The sequence below is a fragment of the Pelophylax lessonae genome, assembly GCF_965119305.1.
Source record: "Pelophylax lessonae genome assembly, chromosome: 11".
Taxonomy (NCBI): domain Eukaryota; kingdom Metazoa; phylum Chordata; class Amphibia; order Anura; family Ranidae; genus Pelophylax; species Pelophylax lessonae.
In genome coordinates this window covers 205933849-205950020 of record NC_138778.1, presented here as the reverse complement: position 1 = coordinate 205950020, position 16172 = coordinate 205933849, and the positions used below count along the sequence as shown (strand labels likewise).

The window sequence follows — 16172 nt, the reverse complement described above, 5'->3', positions numbered from 1 at the left end:
TGGAAACCCTATTTTTCCATCCGTTCAGTAATCGGATCGGATCGGATGAGAGCGGACAGGCGGTCCGCTCTCATCCGATCCCCCATAGAGGGCAGCGGGGGCTGAGGCACCTCCCTCTCCGCTCTGCAAGCGGAGACGGAGCTGTCATCCGCCGGGTCAGCGGGGATCGCGGATCGATCCCCGCTGAGCAACACGGATCCGCCTACGGAGGCGGACCGTGTGAAAGAGGCCTTACTCATAAAATGCCAGCACCTGTTACAAAGTGGCTGAGTTTATAACTCAGGGCAGATAAGAAAGTATCCCTTGCAGTGGGTCTGTGGGATTGGATAAGTATATCTACTTTTCTCCTAGACATAAACAAGCAATTAACCCTTGCAATGAAAGCACAACCAAACTGCAAGGGATTATTATTTTTTTTTCAAGATTTAACATTTAAAAGCACAGACGATGATCAGTTCTTGTATCCTCTGCCTGCTCTGCATCCTCTAGCACGCTCAAACTTTGTATCCTTAGAATAAACGTAGGGCTTGGTGTGACTGTATGGAGTACCAGGTGCCTTTCCAATGTGTCTGTACACCTCATGTGCCTTGGGAGGACCTGAAAGCAGAACGATGTTCTGGCCCTTGGGGGCAGTGAGAGCCAACTCATCAAATGTCAGATTTTGTCCACCAGATTTAAGAATTCTTCTGCGTGTTCCAGAGGACACTTGAGGTGCACACACCTTGAGTTTGGGGATATCTTCAATCTTGACATTATCTGTGATCTATCCAACCACCATCGCAGTTTTGCCAGGAAGCTTCATCTTGCGAATCAAATGGGACAGTGAGAGGGGTGGCCGGTTGGTGCAGCTCATGAACAGACGTCTCAAATCCACTTTGTTGAGGCTGGCATTTGTGCGACAAACCAAGAAATGGTATAATTGAATCAGAAGTCTCAGGTAGATATCCTGACTTTTGGGCACCACACCTTGTAGGTTTGGGTGTGATGGATATCTACTTCCATGATGGCGGCTGTGGCTTCTCAGGGAGGAAAGAAAAGCAAGGGATAACTTTTTATTTGTCTGGAGTTGGGTTATGACGTGTATCCAATCAGGCAGGCGTTTGCACTTTACCATTGCTGGTCAATTTGATTCTACATTCAGATTGTACCATCCATGGTGAGCTTAACCACTTGCCGACTGCGTAACTGGTTTAAATACCGGGGTTAGCTAGCTGCCATAACCCCGGTATCATTCTTTCCCTTAGGCAAACGGCTTTCAGATAAAAGTGATACCAGCGGCGGATTCAATACAGGATCACTTTTATAGGTGGCGGGGGAGGTGCCCCCCTCCAGCCTTTTCCCAATCGTTTCCGAGCTTACCGGAGTCATCGGTAAGCCCGGAACTTATCTAATTGCGCCCAATACAAAATAGCCCCCCCCCCCCAACTCAGGTCTATGCCCTTGGAGGACCAGAGTGACCTCCAACATCACTTCTGGTTCTATACCCTTTGCCCTTGGAGGACCAGAGTGACCTCCAACGTCACTTCTGGTTCTATACCCTTTGCCCTTGGAGGACCAGAGTGACCTCCAACGTCACTTCTGGTTCTATGCCCTTTGCCCTTGGAGGACCAGAGTACCTTCAACGTCACTTCTGGTTCTATGCCCTTTGCCCTTGGAGGACCAGAGTGACCTCCAACGTCACTTCTGGTTCTATGCCCTTTGCCCTTGGAGGACCAGAGTGACCTCCAACATCACTTCTGGTTCTTAGGCCTAAAGACATTATTTTTTTTTCTTTTTTTAAGTGTCCAAAATTTTTTTTTGTTTTTAAAGCGGAGTTCCGGGCACAGAAATGATTTTTTGCTGAACATACCCCCGGGACAGTCAGGGCTAGCACATTCCACAATGGCTAGCCTCTGATCTGTCCCGGTTCGCACTTACCTTTTAGAAGAAATACTTACTTAGAAAATTTATTCCACAGCGTTTCCATCTCTGTTGTGGGCAGCTGAAGCCGGCGCGGTCCTCTTCTCTGTCTTCTTCCGCGTCTTCGTGTCCCAGAATGCACTGCACCGGCCCCTCTCGTCACTTCCGGTGCGGCGCCGCATTCCTAAACAGCTTCTGGGCATGCCCAGAAGCTGTTTAGCAGGGGAATGCGGCGTCGCCCGGAAATGACGAGCGGGGCCGGTGCCGTCGCATTGATTCCTGGGAGCTATGACGTTTAGCTCCCAGGAATCATCGCGAGGCAGGAAGTGACGGGGTGAGCCGCGGCTCCGAGGGAGGAAGCAGTCAGAGGTGAGTATTTACGATCTTCAATAAAAAGGTGAGTAAACAAAAAAAATAAAAATAACTATCCAATTCCTTTTCAGGTGAGCTCTACCTAGCGGAGGGGCACAAAAAAAAATTGTTTTTGTGCCCGGAACTCCGCTTTAAGGGTTAATGAGAGATCTGGTGACTTTTTGATCCCACATCTCTCAATAAAGAGGGCCTGCCATGCTTATTTCTATTACAAGGGATGTTTATATTCCTTGTATAGGAATAAAAGTGATAAAATAAAAAACAAATAAATAAATAAAAGTGATAAAATAAAAAAAGAAATAAATAAATAAAAGTGATAAAATAAAAATAAATAAATAAATGGACATTGTGTAAAAAAAAAAGTTAAATAAATAAGAAAATTTACAGCGCCCCATCCCTCCGCGCTCGCGCTCAAAAGTGAACACATACCCAAGTCACTCCCGCATATGGTCAAACCACCCATGTGAGGTATCGCTGCGATCGTTAGAGCAAGAACAATAATTGTAGCTAAGGACCTCCTCTGTAAATCTAAACAGCTAACCTGTAAAAATGTTTGCTTATGAAGATTTTTGTTAGGGCTAACTTTACTGTTTTTTTTTTCTAATTCATTAAAGTGTATTTCGCCCATACAGATTGTATGGCTGAATTTGCATCGGATTCGGACACAACTTGCACAGGACCCTTTTTCGGGTCCACAGCAGAATCGGATCACATGGTGATTCACACCAATGCGATCCGATTCATGTCCGAACTGTCAGTTCGCACTGCGATATGTGAACTGATCTGGGGGTGTCAATAACTTTGTACTGACACCCCCAGCGATTCACATATGACAGTGTGAACTGCCTGCGAGTCAAGTGCGATGCGGGAACCCGCAGTGGATTTGCAGGGTTTCCCTCATAGCATATGTGTGAACCTGGGACTAAAAGGGATCATTTTTGTTCATTCCATAGAAACGCAGTCCGGATGCGTTCCAGAAGCTTTTCTGCATGCGCGCTTTTGATGCAGTCCAGTGCATTTCCCCCCCCCCCCCCCCCTTTTATAGTAACCTTAAATAAGGACATGTGTGCTCAGTGCCTTTAGGTGTGTTGCAGTGCGTTTTTGATGCAGTCCAGTGCATTACCCTCCCCCCTTTTATGGTAACCTTAAATAAGGACATGTGTGCTCAGTGTGTTTAGGTGCGTTCCAGTGCATTTTTGATGCAGTCCAGTGCATCCCCCCTCTTTTATCGTAACCTTAAATAAGGACATGTGTGTTCAGTGCGTTTAGGTGCATTCCAGTGCGTTTTGATGCAGTCCGGTCCATTCCTCCCCCCCCTTTTATTATAACTTTAAATAAGGACATGTGTGTTCAGTGCGTTTAGGTGCATTCCAGTGCGTTTTGATGTAGTCCGGTGCATTCCTCCCCCCCTTTTATCATAACTTTAAATAAGGACATGTGTGTTCAGTGCGTTTAGGTGCGTTCCAGTGTGTTTTTGATGCAGTCCAGTGCATTTCTCACCCCCCCCCCTCTTTTATAGTAACCTTAAATAGGGACATGTGTGCTCAGTGTGTTTAGGTGCGTTCCAGTGCGTTTTGATGTAGTCCGGTGCATTCCTCCCCCCCTTTTATCATAACCTTAAATAAGGATATGTGTGTTCAGTGCGCTTAGGTGCGTTCCAGTGCGTTTTTGATGCAGTCCAGTGCATCCCCCCCCCCCCCATTTTATAGTAAATTTAAATAAGGATATGCGTGTTCAGTGCGCTTAGGTGCGTTCCAGTGCGTTTTTGATGTAGTCCGGTGCATCCCCCCCCCCCTTTTATCATAACTTTAAATAAGGATATGTGTGTTCAGTGCGCTTAGGTGCGTTCCAGTGCCTTTTTGATGCAGTCCAGTGCATCCCCCCCCATTTTATCGTAACTTTAAGAGCCGGTTCACACTCATGCGGCTGCGGCGTTCGCATGTAATATCGGAGCGCACTGCTCCTTCATTACTGCGATCGGCTGTGCGGTGCGAGTTTAGCCATACACTTTGTATGGCTAAATTCGCACCGCACCCGCAGCAAACACGCACAGGACCCTTTTTTGCAGCCGCATCAGGATCGGATCGCACAGCGGTTCACACTTCTGCGATCCGATCCTGTGCGAACTGCAAGATTGCACTGCGATATGCGATCAAACTGGGGGTGTCGTTAAGATTACATTGACACCCCCAGCGTATCGCATATGGCAGTGTGAACTGCTGGGGGTGCGTTTGCGATAAGGGAACAGGCTGCAAATTTGCAGCCTTCCCGCATCGCATAAGTGTGAACCGGGGCTTAATAAGGACATGTGTGCTCAGTGCATTTAGGTGTGTTCCAGTGAATTTTTGATGCGTTTTACAGCATTCCTGTACAGTCCAGTGCAGGAAAAATGCAGCCATGTTCTACTTTTTTTTTTTTTCTGGAACAGCAAGCTCTGGTGTGAACTATGCCATTGGAAACCATATAACCTACTTTCCATGCGTTTTTAATGCAGAAAAAAAAAAAAAAAAAAACACACTGGACTGCATGTGGTGTGAACTGGCTCTCAGAAATATAACAACCCAGAAAAGAATGCATGCCACGGGTGCCCACCCAAAAATTGTAATATGCCGGTCCAGTGTCAGTGTTGGGTGAAGCTGGCTTTAAACTTGTAACCTTCGGGTTGATCAGTTGACTTCCAGATAAAGTTGTTGGATTGCATGTGGATGAAAAACGACGGCGGAGGCATTAGACTGCGCGCTCCTTATTGGCAGAAACTGACGGGAATGGCTGAGCGTTCTCTGCAAGGTGCTGCGGAAGTGTCACAGCGATATTAATGAGCAGAATAAATAAAAGTGATCTATTTCATCCCATTCTGCGTGCTGAGAATGTGGAAGCCGGCATTGTGCCCAGCAGGAAATGTTCCGGTCATCGCTGCGTGTTCTGCAGCTACCTACAGCTGGCCAGGAAATTTTACCCCCTTCATGACCGGGGCATTTTTTTTTTTCTATTCGCCACTGTGCTACTTTAACCACTTCTGGACGGGGCCTTTTTCTGACACTTGTTGTTTACAAGTTAAAATCTGTTGTTTTTTTTTTTGCTATAAAAATACTTTGAACCCCCTAACATTATATATATATTTTTTTTAGCAGAGACCCTAGAGAATAAAATGGAGATTGTTGCAATATTTTTTATTACACTGTATTTGCGCAACGCAATTTTTTTTTTTAAATGCATTTTTTTTTATTAAAAAATAAGTAAAACAGTAAAGTTAGCCCAATTTTTTTCTATAATGTGAAAGATAATGTTATAATGTTACGCCGAGTAAATAGAAACCCAACAGGTCATGCTTCAAAATTGCGCACGCTTGTATAATGGCAACGAACATTGGTACTTAAAAATCCCCATAGGCGACATTTTAAAAATTTCTACAGGTTACCAGTTTAGAGTTACAGAGGAGGTCCAGGGCGAGAATTATTGCTCTCCCTCTAACGATCGCGTCAATACCTCACATGTGTAGTTGTTTGAACACTATTTACATATGTGAGCGCGACTTGCGTATGTGTTTGCTTTTGCGTGCGAGCTAACGGGGACGGGGTGCTTTCATTTATTTTTTCTCCTATTTATTTTATTTTTTATTTTTACACTGTTTTTTTAAAAAAATCAATTGTGATCACTTTTATTCCTATTACAAAGAATGTAAACATTCCTTGTAATAGAAATAAGCATGACAGGGCCTCTTTATTGTGAGATCTGGGGTCAAAAAGACCTCAAATCTCACATCTACACTAAAAACGAAAAAAAAAAAAGTCATTTTTTTTCATGATGAAAAAAAATGGGCTCTTTAAATCCGTTACTAGGAAGATTAGCTATCTGCTGCCATAACCCCGGTATTTAACCACTTTACCTCCGCTCACATGGAGGCTACTGCGGCACTTTGCCACGATCCCGTCCAGCGACGTAGACCTACGTCGCTGGACTCCTCCCCCTGTAGGCGGCGCTCGCGCGCCGCCGGAGGCGCGCTCCCGCTGTTTTCATTCACAGCGGGAGTCGGGCCAGGGGAGGAGCAGCGGCGATCGCCGCTGCTCTTACCCAATCGTCGGGGATCGAGTCTGGAGATCCGCCCGCTGTGTGTAAACAGAGAGGGCGGATCTCCATAGTGACAGGGAGTGACAGATCGGAGTGTTCAGCATAGCTGGACATCCGATCTGTCCCTGTCTCACAAAGTCACCTCCCCCCCCCACACATCAGTAAGCACCAGGCATACATTAACCCCTCCCTCTCCAATAAAATTAACCCCTTCACTGCCAGTGTCATTTTTACAGTAACAGTGCATATATATAGCACTGATTACTGCAGTAATGTCACTGGTACCCCCAAAAGTGTCAAAAATGTCAGTCAACGGTCCGATCTGTCTGCCCCAATGTCGCAGTCCCGCAAAAAAAATCGCAGATCGCCGCCATTACACGTTAAAAAAAAAAACACCAAAAATGACAGAAATCTTTCCCGTAGTAGTAGTAAACGCAATAACTTTTGCGCAAACCAATCAAAATACGCTTATCGTGATTTTTATTTTACCAAACATAGGTAGCAGAAAACAAATTGGCCAAAAATTTAAAAAAAATTAGATTTTTACATTTTTTTGGGGGGAATTTCATATAAAAAAATGTGAAAAATATTGTTATTTTTTCAAAATAAACGCTCTTTTTTTGTTTATAGCGCAAAAAGTAAAAATCGCACAGGTGATCAAATACCACCAAAAGAAAGCTCTGTTTGTGGGAAAAAAAGGACGTAAATTTCGTTTGGGTACGGCGTCGCACGACCGCGCAATTGTCAGTTAAAGTCGCACAGCGCCGAATCGCAAAAAGTGGCCTGGACGGAAGACAGCAAAATCCTCCGGTGGTAAAGTGGTTAATGTCAAAGTACCGATGTAAAACTGCGGCGGGCGGTCCGTAAGTGCCGCCCACCCCATAGTAGATTTAATTCTACAGGGTGGCCGCGCTGCGCAGAATCACGTATGCATACACAAAGCAAAACAAACGAGGGGAAGAGGGAAAAAAGAGAGAAGGAAAAGGAAAAACAACAAAAGAAAGTAAAAGAAGGAAACCACAGATAGGGAGACCAGAACCAAATTGTGTCACTTTGCACAGCCATAAAGCTATCCTGTAACATATCTCATAATGGATGGAAGGTCCACCTGTCTTACCATATTCACTAACAAAGAGAGTTCACTTCCAACCAAACTTCCATCCGTGTAGATTACCAGACCACCATAGGTTTCCAATATAGATGTTTGAGTTTACCTCTGTTTTTTTTTTTTTTTCTTGTCTATATTTACTATACATATATATATATATATATATATATATATATATATATATTATGTTATTTCTCTGTCTATGTATATGATTAGGAAAACCATACAGACAACGCACAAAAAAGCCCTGAGGAAGTGGAGAAGATATACCGCGAAACATGTTGGCATATTGTTTATTTTTTTATCCGTTGTATATGTTTGGTGATTTTGCATGTATAAAATCATAGGGTGAGTCTGGTTTTGTTTTTGTTTGTTTTTTTTCTACATTTTTAAGTATTTGTTTATCTATGTAAAATACAGAATATGTGTATAATAAATTTATATTTTATACAAAAAAAAGAAAATAGAATGTCTATGTGAATTTGGGAGTTACCACTTAAAAGACCCATGTTTTGCTTGGGATGTATCTATCCCCCCTAGCTTTCTTTTTTGTGTAGTTTATTCAGGTCTGGCCTCTCCCAAAATGAATTAGTGTGACTCACATTTATCTAATATAACATTTTCTTTTTTTTTTTTTTTTTCATATAAATGAAAAATGGAACATTTAAAAAAATATATATATATATATTATTTCCTACTTTCTGATATAAAATATGTGCAATAAAAAGTAAAAAAATAAATTCATAAATAAATTTAGAGCAAAGTGTATTCTGCTACATTTCTGGTAAAAAAAAAAAACAATAAAATTCTATATTGCACTCTGCTTAACAGAGATCAGGATCTGTGAGTTAGGTCTGCTCAATGTGCTCAGTGTGTGATTCATTGTGTTATTTCCTTTTTCCCCCTTTCCAGGTTTGTGGGATACTCCTTAGGAATTTTTTGGAAAAATAATTTTTGTAGGGGTGGCTGCCCTGAGCCAGTGAGGACATGGCTCATTTGGCAGGGGGGTGAGGGTAGCACCCTCCTAGGTAGGTGCTAGAGAGTGAGTATAGTTTTTGGTTATGTCTGCCTATCAGAGGAGCAGCAGGGAAATTCTATATTCTCTCTGCTTAACAGGGAGCAGGATCTGTGAGTTAGGTCTGCTCAATGTGCTCAGTGTGTGATTCATCTGGTCTGAGGCCGAGGGAGTGTCCCCACTGGTCCAATGGAGAGGCGTATTGGACAGTGGAGGAAACCTGACCAATGGGCACACAGGCTTTGATACAGCCCCAGTGATAGGCACAGACTGCCGTCTCTGTGCATTGTGGGGTGTGGTATAAAAGCCAGGGGCACATGTGCTCAGGGTCTATGGCTGGAGAGCAGAGTCCCGGAAGGAGGGTGGCGTCTGCCTCCCCTTCTGCAGCGGTTGGTGTATGGCCACAGGCAGGTGAGACAGAAGTGTGGAGCTGAACCCAGAGGTCCAGGAGAGCTGACTGGGAGGAGTTGAGGCACTTGAGAACCTGGAAAGCAGTATCATGAGTACAGGGGATCATGTCTAGGGGCCTGACCAGGAAGGGGGCACCCGGAGTAGAGTAATCAGAGGACGGGTGTCAGCTGGTGGATAGAAAGGGGGTGCTAGTCGAGTGCCCTGAAGACAAGTACTTAGGGAACATTATTCAGATTCATCTAGTGGCAGGATGAAGCTGTGGCCTTGCCGCATTCTCAGATAGAAGTCCTCACCATTGTGAATAGTTCAAGTGTTGGAATATCCCACTCATCCCTTCTCCCGTCCCCATATAAAATAAAACTTTCCTCCCCAGTCTGACTGTCCCTGTCCTTTTCATTTATTTTATTTCAGTTCTTTCCATCATGGCGGCTTAGCATCACATGTGGGCATTACTTAGCGGGGTCAGCATGCAAATACAGCCTGTCTAGGATTGGCCATGCCTCCAGACGGACACCTCCCAGGAGTACTGAGCTTGGTACCCTTCTCTGAAAGCTCCTCCCACCAGCCATGGTCTGTTTGCATTGCATAGAGAAGCACAAGCAGGGCCGCTGATAGGGGGAACCACCAGTCCTCCTGTAGGGAGCCCGGGCAAACAGGGGAGCCTCAACAGCACGGGGAATCTGTGCGGTCCGGCAGGGGGGCAATTACAGAAGGAAGCCCTATGCGGCTCTCTGCAGCAGCTGAAAGCCAGTTGCTCCCCCTCCTGACAGCTTTCAGCTGCTGTGGGGAGAGACACAGACACAGGGCATCATTCCTGTAATTGCTAAAATTGTAAAAAATAATAATTAAACATTGTAATAAAAAAAATTAAATTGTAAAATAAAATAATTGTAGACATTTTTAACATTTAAAAAAAAAAAAAATCATAACTTTTTTAAATGTAAATAACAATTAAAAAGGGCTGATTTACACAGGTTCTCTGTTATGTTTGTGTCTGCTAATAATGATTTTTGTGTATTTTTAGTGAAAATATTGTCTTGATATATTCGGGGGGGCCCTGCCAGGTAGGCTGTACGGGGCCCTGTGATTTCTAACAGCAGCCCTGAGCACAAGAACCCATTGATGATGCCACTTGGTCTAAAATAAAATAGAAAAGCCATATTTATAATTTAATTAGTATGTCTATACTAATTTTATTTTGTTATGTTGCATGCTTTTTTTCATCTTATTTTTTTAAATCCGCGGTGGTGCAAAAACCACAACGAAAAAAACCCGTAAGTGGAAAAAAAAACGTGCATGTGAATGTGAACACACACTAAAAAGTGCACTTAAGGGTGTGCTTCTATTCCAACCCCCGAAGGGGTAGGACTTCTACTCTGTTCCCCCAGGGCGCGAGGCTCCTAAGGTTTACATGGTCTGCCTAGCCAGAAGGCCTGGTAGAAGAAAGGAGGCACAAGTACCTAGTGCATTACCCTTGGACACCTTTACCACTTAAGCCCCGGAGGATTTGGCTGCTCAAAGACCAGGGCCTATTTTGCAATTCGGCACTGCGTGACTTTAACGGACAATTGCGCGGTCGTGCGATGCCGTACCCAAACGAAATTTACATCCTTTTTTTCCCACAAATAGAGCTTTCTTTTGGTAGTATTTGATCACCTGTGCGATTTTTACTTTTTGTGCTATAAACAAAAAAAGAGCGACAATTTTGAAAAAATAACAATATTTTTCACATTTTTTTATATGAAATTCTCAAAAAAAATGTAAAAATCTAAATTTCATAACATTTTAGGCCAATTTGTTTTCTGCTACATATTTTTGGTAAAAAAAAAATCACAATAAGCGGATTTTGATTGGTTTGCGCAAAAGTTAATGCATTTACTAACTACGGGAAAGATTTTTGTCATTTTTGTTGTTGTTTTTTTTTTTTTTTAACTAGTAATGTCAGCGATCTGCGATTTTTTTGCGGGACTGCGACATTGCTGCGGACAGATCAGACCCCTGACTGACATTTTTGACACTTTTAGGGGTACCAGTGGCATTACTACAGTAATCAGTGCTATACATATGCACTGTTACTGTAAAAATGACACTGGCAGGGAAGGGGTTAACTTTATTAGTGATCAAGGGGTTAAGTGTGTCCCTAGGGGCGTGATTCTAACTGTCAAGGGGCGTGGCTTGTGATGTAACCACAGAGACATAGCAGGATCGTGTAGTCTCTGCACTTACACCAGGGAGAATGACAGGCGGCTCTGTTTACATCAGCCGCCTGCCTTTCTCCCTCTCCAGCGGGAGATCGCGAGTGACCGGCGGACATCGGAGCTATTGGTCACTCGCGCGGGGATGTCAGGGAACAAGCGGGGGCGAGAGCTCGCCACCTAGAGGCTCGCGGGCGAGCGACGTACCGATACGTCGCTTTGCGCAGGAGAGGCTGACCGCCGCAGTATATGTACTTGCGGCGGTTGGCAAGTGGTTAAAATGTTTATTAAAATGCCAAAAACATACTCACAAACATGAAGAGCAAAAATTACATAAAAGGAGTCCACCACGATGTGGAAAGGACATGTCCCTATAGTAGGCCACTGACGAGTTTCGGGAGGACTTCTACCCTGATCTCCCAGGGCACGAGGCTCCTAACATGGACAAAGGGTTTACATGGTCCGCCTAGCCAGAAGGCCTGGCAGACCCCATTCTTCTGGGCAGCTGAAGCCATCACTGAATACTTGGTCGAGGGGCTCTCCCGAAGAGAGACCCCCCCCCCCAGGGGCAGGAGAGGAAGGAACCAGAAGGCCACACATCCTCCCCCTAGACGTCAGAGGCAAGCCTGAGGACTCACACCCTTCATCTGTGAGAAAAACACACACAAAAGTGAAAGGTGACAAAGAAAAATAAATTAAATAAATAATGGCTCGTTTCCACTGAGCGTTATGGTACGGTTCGGTTCGGTACGGATGGTACCCTAATTCCGAACCGTACCGTACCACATTTTTGGGACCCTTTCGTTGGTGTACCAAGCACATTAGTACCGTACCAACAGGGTGGAGCTACACTCTGTAGAACTTTGATTGGTTGACAGAGAATCGTCCATCACAGCTTTCCGGCTACACCACACCTATCATGAAAGGGTACTATTGGCAGTGGAAACGCAAGGTGTACCGTTCCGAACCGTACCGTACTGAACCGAACTGTAACGTACTGAACCGAACCGTACCGTACTGACCCGAACCGTACCGTACTGACCCGAACCGTACCGTACTGAACCGAACCGTACCGTACTGAACCCGAACCGTACCGTACTGACCCGAACCGTACCGTACTGAACCGAACCGTACCGTACTGAACCGAAACGTACCATACTGACCCGAACTGTACCGTACTGACCCGAACCGTACTGTACTGAACCGAACCGTACCGTACTGAACCGAACCATACCGTACTGAACCGAACCATACCGTACTGAACAGAAACGTACCGTACTGACCCGAACCATACCGTATTGAACCGAACCATACTGTACTGAACCGAGCCGTACCGTACTGAACCGAACCGTACCGTACTGACCCGAACCGTACCGTACTGAACCGAACCGTACTGTACTGACCCGAACCGTACCGTACTGAACCAAACCGTACCGTACTGACCCGAACCGTACCGTACTGAACCGAACCGTACTGACCCGAACCGTACCGTACTGACCCGAACCGTACCGTACTGACCCGAACTGTACCGTACTGACCCGAACCGTACCGTACTGAACCGAACCGTACCGTACCACTCAGTGGAAACGAGGCATAAGTGGTCATGCATGGTGCACTGGCCGGGCCCTGAGGCCTACAAATTTCACCTTATTTTTTAGGTGCAATGGGGCAGATAGAAACATAGAAACAGAACAGGTCAGCTTTTAAAAGCTTCCCCTGGCTTGTAAGTGATGCTGAGGATTTGTTGTTATGGTACAATTGGGAAAGGTCTTTATTGTTGCTGCCGATGTGACAACTTCCATTGACCTCTGACCTCTACACAAAGTGTGGTCCTAGGGGGTCTCCATAAAAACCATCTCCAGCTCGCTCCTCGCGTGTCCCCACCTACATTCTTCTCAAAAATGTCAGGATTTGCATACAGATGCTTAGGCAGTCAGAATGAGGGGAAGGTGGAGACTGGGAGAGGAACCTGTGACCACCCAAATTCTCCTCCTGATTCTTAGAGATGGGCCTCGGAAACCCCAGGTGGTCAGACAATGGCTCTTCAAGTAGTCCATTATCTCCCAAATTCTTTCCTTCTCACACAAAGGATCTCCAAGGCCACACTTAAGGTGACCATATATGTTGTCAGGACTCTTTTCTGTCTATAACAAAAGCAATTTGGGACCCCTGTGGGGTGTAAGGGATGGAAATGATCAAAAAACGGGTGAATCCTGGACACAGAAATCGGACACGGCACTCTTTGTGTCCAATGAGCGTTGATAATTAGGAAAGGTTTTAAACCCTAACTGGATGTTCTGTTTCAATATGCAGTGACATTCCTCCTTAGACCCGGTCTGTGCGGACAGCAAGGTCACTTGCTGACTTGGCATCATCCACAGGCAGGTTAAAGTATAACTAAAGGCAAAGAATAGAAGGTATTTTTGTTTTGTTTTGGATAGAAGTGGAAGCACACTTGTCATTGTCACACTTTTTTATTGCTGTCTGTGCCGGGGTTCGATCAGAATACCGCTATCTATCAGATTCTGCAACCGGAGGTGATGTACGGACTAGAACAACTTACTGCACATGTGCCATACATTCCAACATGGCCGCTATGCGTTTCAATAGGTTTCCTAATGTGACAGAACACGAAGCAGCAGCGTAATACACAGAGCGCTAGGCACAGGACTACATAATAAACAGAGCGCTGGGCACAGGACTACATAATACACAGAGCACTGGGCACAGGACTACATAATACACAGAGCGCTGGGCACAGGACTACATAATACACAGAGCGCTGGGCACAGGACTACATAATACACAGAGCGCTGGGCACAGGACTACATAATACACAGAGCGCTGGGCACAGGACTACATAATAAACAGAGCGCTGGGCACAGGACTCCATAATACATAGAGCGCTGGGCACAGGACTACATAATACATAGAGTGCTGGGCACAGGACTACATAATACACAGAGCGCTGGGCACAGGACTACATAATAAACAGAGCGCTGGGCACAGGACTCCATAATACATAGAGCGCTGGGCACAGGACTACATAATACATAGAGTGCTGGGCACAGAACTACATAATAAACAGAGCGCTGGGCACAGAACTACATAATAAACAGAGCGCTGGGCACAGGACTACATAATACACAGAGCGCTGGGCACAGGACTGCATAATACACAGAGCGCTGGGCACAGGACTACATAATACACAGAGTGCTGGGCACAGGACAGCATAATACACAGAGCGCTAGGCACAGGACTACATAATAAACAGAGTGCTGGGCACAGGACTACATAATACACAGAGCGCTGGGCACAGGACCACTTAATAAACAGAGCGCTGGGCACAGGACTCCATAATATACAGAGCGCTGGGCACAGGACTACATAATACACAGAGCGCTGGGCATAGGACTACATAATACACAGAGCGCTGGGCACAGGACCACTTAATAAACAGAGCGCTGGGCACAGGACTCCATAATATACAGAGCGCTGGGCGTAGGACTACATAATACACAGAGCGCTGGGCATAGGACTCCATAATACACAGAGCGCTGGGCACAGGACTACATAATAAACAGAGCGCTGGGTACAGGACTACATAATACACAGAGCACTTCTGGAAGAATGGTCAAACATTCCCATAGACACACTCCTAAACCTTGTGGACAGCCTTCCCTGAGGGGCTGAAGCTGTTATAGCTGCAATGGGTGGGCCAACTCAATATTGAACCTTACAGAGTAAGACCAAGGCCATCTTTAACTAAGGACAAAAGGGGCAGCTGCCCATGGCCCAGTCATTGTTGTGGGGGGCCAAAAGCAGCTGCCCCTTGAGTCTGGACTGCCTGCAAATAGTTGATAAGTGGTTTGGGGGGGGGGGGGCAAGAAAATGTTTGCCCAGGGTCCAATCAATATTAAAGACGGCCCTGAGTAGGACTGGGATGCCATTAAAGTTAATGTGCGTGTAAAGGCAGGTGCCCCAATACTTTTAGTAATATAGTGTATATCACCAGCACACCAAGGAACTCCAGACTGGGTCCAAAGCTTTATTCAGCGATAACATCATAGTTACAGAAGCAACGTTTCGAAGCCTAGCAGGGCCCCTTCATCAGGCGTGTGACGTCACATGCCTGATGAAGGGGTCCAGTGAGGCTCTGAAACGTGTAAGGCCTGTGTCACAAGGTTTCAGCTTGTATACAGCTTCATGAACACCCTGACTATATTTACCGCGGCCGCGGTAATACGAAAAAAAAAGAAAAAAGGCTTTTGGCAGTGAAAACGTTCCTATCCTAAACACGATTCTTCCCCGTTCAGGAGTGAGAGGTTAAAGCTCACCTAACCGCAGCAGCTCCTTTGTGTACATTGACACATAGGAGTTGATTTACTAAAGGCAAATAGACTGTGCACTTTGTAAAGTGCAGTTACACCCTGCAAGAGCAGTTGCTCCAGAGCTTAGTAAATGAGCAGAAGTTCTGCTAACTGTCATCATCCAATCACGTGCAAGCAAAAATGCTGTTTTTGTTATTTTCCTTGCATGTGATTGGGTATTCTTTGCAAAGTAAAGCTTTACCTCATTTACTAAACTTTGGAGCTAATGCCCTTGCAGAGTGCAAAGTCCACAGCCTGTTTGCCTTTAATAAATCAACCACATATGCTTTTATGGAGTTGGGTTTAGGAGCTTTGACCAAAAAATACCAAAAGCTCCTAAACTCAAGTTAGGACTTAATCAGAACCCATCATAGGTGTGCGCAGCCTATTGCATTAGGGTGTGCACCCCAAAGTTGAAATACACATGCATGTGTTTGCCTACATGTACATGGCCCCGATACATTACTCTCCCTGCTGGCAAAGAGAAATAGAGCAGAGCAGGTCCGAGGGAGATCTTTCCCATCTCCTCACTGGCAAACAGAGCGATAATGCTATGTGCCCTAGGTGATTAGGGTGTGCCCAGGCACATCCGGCACACCCTGTGCGCACGCCTATGGAACCCATTAGGATCTGTGTTCAACAAAGCTTGCTGAAAGCTCTGCAAATGTTTTGTCAAAGCTTGCTGTTCACACTTCTCTTATACAAGCTGAAGCCTGCGTGAAACAAAGCTAACT

General features: G+C 45.3%; 1 pseudogene across 1 annotated transcript; it reads right to left on the bottom strand.

The window, feature by feature from the left end:
- Positions 1-451: 451 nt before the first annotated feature.
- On the bottom strand, positions 452-937 carry LOC309567586 (large ribosomal subunit protein eL18B-like; annotated as a pseudogene). Its single transcript has one exon. The product of its transcript is annotated as a large ribosomal subunit protein eL18B-like (transcript).
- Positions 938-16172: the final 15235 nt, after the last annotated feature.